Source organism: Crocuta crocuta, unplaced genomic scaffold (assembly GCF_008692635.1).
Source record: "Crocuta crocuta isolate KB4526 unplaced genomic scaffold, BGI_CrCroc_1.0 scaffold218, whole genome shotgun sequence".
Taxonomy (NCBI): domain Eukaryota; kingdom Metazoa; phylum Chordata; class Mammalia; order Carnivora; family Hyaenidae; genus Crocuta; species Crocuta crocuta.
Window position 1 is genome coordinate 4,315,846 of NW_027533170.1, and position 3,488 is coordinate 4,319,333.

Consider the following 3,488-nt stretch of genomic DNA (forward strand, 5'->3'; position numbering starts at 1 on the left):
AGCTCTGGAGAAGAGCAAGAGACTGACTTTCCCTCACCCTTCTCGCCACCTTTTCCAGGTGGTTTGTAGGAAAAAAAAAAGGTATATACAGGGTGTTGTCTCGTGTGCGCTTATTCTTCGTGAGTCCCCAAGAGCAGATGTCTGTGCGTAACTTGCGTTCCCCGCAGAAACAGTAGAAAGAAGAACGTGGGTCCTCGTCCCCATGAGGGAGCAGGTACAGCTTCTAATGCATTTATTTGAGGTCACTTGGCCCAAGGGCAACTGGGACCCTGCTCCTCCTCCCAAGTGCTTTTCACGGCCACCCCCGTGACGGGTAAATGTTGCTTGGCGGCCCAGGGCTACTTTCTTTAAAGGCCGTGGCTCCAGCCCGCACTCTCTGCGAAGCCCACTGGGGAACGGCGGCCACCTCCACAGTGGTTAGTGGGGCATGTGGGCGCGGCGGGGAGCGAGCGGCGGCCCCGGGGGGCTGGACGCGGGGTGGCCTGGCCGGCTGGCGTAAGCCTGTAACCGCGAAGCTTTCTGGCGACTGCAAGTTCAAGCGGCCGAGGAGGGCTGTGCCTGCCATTCTTCGTGTGATCCTAACAATAGCGCTGTGTAAGAAGTTGGGATTTACTTCTTTCGCGAAGCTGTTGGGTTCTCATTGGAATGGTCTGCGTCCTATTTCTGAAGTTTACTTATATTTCCAAGGACAGCCCACACACTTTCTAAGTTTCAAAACGGACTGTGGCTGTTGGTGACACCATTCTTTGTACTGCAGTCAACGTGCTTACTTAACATGCTGTATGTGCGTTAATAGCAGTGTTCATATCTCCAGCGTGTGTGTGTGTGTGTGTGTGTGTGTGTGTGTGTGTGTGAACCGCATCGGCTTTCGTCCAATTCATCTGGGCGCATAGGGTGTCCATCACTTCTGAAATCTACCTCTTGATACAGTAATCAGAATTAGAAAGGCTCATCGTTCACTTACCCTCATCCTTTAAAACTTTTCCATTTAAGAAAATCGATGAACAGATCCTTTCTTGTAACTCGCTCCTGCACTACGTCTATTTTTATTTATTTTTCTGATTTGGCAGGGCTCAGCAATGCTGTCCGGGATTTTTTTTTTCTTTGCTAGAGCAGATGTGGGGGTGGGGGAAGCAGGGGCTGGGCTCCAGCCTGAGTCAATCCCACCGGGACCTCCACCCAGCGCGCGGCGGGGCCGAGAATGCTGGTGGAAGGAAGCCTCGCTGACCGGTCGGTTCAAGGCTCCACCTGCAGCCACACCGCGTAGGCTCTCCCTCTCTCGGCCACGCTCGCTCACATTCACACACAAACACCACAGCCCTCCTTTGGGTCGGAGGAGACGCCAGCCAAAGGAGGCGGGGTTGCAGGAGGAGAGTCCGCTCTGCGCAATCCAGTCCGGGACTTGGCTCCGCCCGGGAGCAGCGGCCTCTCCAGTGACAGAGGAGTAGTGAGCGGCACCGGGTGAGGCTGCAGCCAACTCCGCTCCCCGTCACTCGGCTGCCCAGGCGCTCGGGACGCAGCAGCGGCGCTTCTCCGCGGGGCTCACCGCCCGCGATGCCCGCTTAGGAGCGGCGGCAGAGGCTAGCATCGCCACACCCGCGGCACAGCCCTCGCGGTCGCCGAGANAGGGACTCACCGGAGTGGAATCCAAGTGGAATTTGGACCTGGAGAAGAGTTTCTTGAACATTTACTCCTTCCTTGTTGGTTTTCTTTCTTTCTTTCTTTTTTTCCTCTCCCCTTCTGCGCCTGTCATTGGAGATGAACACAGCGCGTTTGCATCCCAGAAAGTAGTCGCCGCGACTGTTACCCCCAAAGAGACTAGCACACATGTAGGAATGACAAAGGCTTGCAAAGGAGAGCGCGCAGCTTGCGGCCCGGAGAGATCTCCTCGATAATGGATTACTAAATGGGATACTCGCTGTACCAGCCCGCTCCGAGCCCCGGCCGCCCGCCCGTCGATGCACCGAAAAGGTATGGCTGGGGGGGCCCGGGGGGCCCNAGCGGGTCCCGGGGCCGCGGCCGGCACGCGCTGTCGGCTTTGTGGTAGCTGCGTTTTATTTTGTCTGGTGTCTTGTCTCCCGAGCGTTGCCGGGCCCTTGGGGAGCAGTCGTGAGCCCAGCCCGGCGCTCCTCTCCGCCCTGTGCCCGGGAGACCGCTGGGCTCCGTGTTGCGCGAGCTTCCCCACCCGCGCCGCGCACACGCCCGGCGCCGCCCGGGACCGCGACCGCGCGGCGCTGCCCGGCTGGGGGATGTGTGTGCAGGACCCGGGGCTCGTCCTCACTTTCTGGCCAACGGGCAGCAGAGAGGCCCCGAGAGGGTGGGATTTTCAGAAGCGTCCAGTCCAGGTGCAAAGGCTGGGGAAGGGGTTTTGCCCTCGAGGGCTGGCGAACGTTGGGTAGAAGAGCGCTGTTTTCGCCCAGCACCGGGTTTGGGTTCTGGGGTGGGAAAAGAGGTTCCGCAGAGACGGTGGGAAAGCGAACAGAATCTTTTGTTGTCCGCCCGGGGTCTGGGCTGGGCTCTGTGGAGTGCGGGGAAACTTGTAATGGCCCTGGTACCCGTGCGCCCTGCCACTTGGTGACATCCCGGCTTTCGCGGCTGCTGGCACCAGAGGTTCCGGGCTTTGTTTGCTCGAGAGAGTGCCCAGGAACGGTCTCCTCCCGGTGTGGCGCGGCGCTCCCCGCTCTGGGTTCTGTCCCCCGCTGCAGCTCCCTTCTGGCCGGGCGAGGACGGCATCTGTCGCAGCTGCGTTCCCCTCTAGCACAGGGCCCTCCACGCCGGGGCTTGGCGCCCGCTGCGCTCTCCTCCAAAATCTACGAGGTCCCTCCAGGGAAAGGAGTTGTCCCTGAGCGCGAAGGGTGGGAAGACTTGGCAAGAGATGACCCAGTACTTGCTATCCAGACCAGGGCTTTACCCGGCCCACAGGTTCTGGATGTCCGAACTACTCGTGGCGTCCTACAAAGCTGCCTCGCGGGCCGTGGGGCGCTCGGGAGCTAGCCCGACAGTGCCCACCCACCCTGTAAGACCCTGCTGGGGTGGGCAGTGTCTCTTCTCCAGATTCTCTTTTATCTCAGCTCCCCACTGTGGTACACAGTGCAAAGCGGGATCCTGAGGTCCGCTCCCTCCTCCCACGACCCGAGCGGTAACGGGGGAGCCAGGGAGCAGTCCCGAACTTGTGCGTTTCGGGAAAGGAAACAGGATTCGGCCGTCTTTCCCGCTCCCTTGCCTCCCCTCCGCCCGGCGCCGCCTCCTTTTCCACCACTGGGTCACCCGACCAGGCGCTTCTGGAAAGTTTCTCTGAAAGCCAGGGGCGGTGAGCACGACAGGATTGGGGCTCAGCGTGTGCTGTCCGCGGGAAACCGAACCCAGAGGCAAGCGGGTAGACCGCCCAGGATGCGGGGAGTTGGGTGCTGGCCCACAGACCGTGGCGTCCAAGGCCCACAGTCAGTTTGGATGGTGTCTCAGCGCTGCACTAGCTGGACCTGTAGAGG

General features: G+C 60.2%; 1 protein-coding gene across 3 annotated transcripts in view; it reads left to right on the forward strand.

Annotated features, from left to right (window-relative positions):
- Positions 1 to 1,632: 1,632 nt before the first annotated feature.
- Positions 1,633 to 3,488, forward strand: part of SEMA6A (semaphorin 6A) — a 128,600-nt gene continuing 126,744 nt past the window's right edge. For all 3 annotated transcript variants that reach the window (XM_077746346.1, XM_077746349.1, XM_077746347.1), the window contains exon 1: positions 1,633 to 1,971. The gene's annotated coding sequence lies outside the window, so the exon portion shown is untranslated. The remainder of the gene's footprint in view (positions 1,972 to 3,488) is intronic.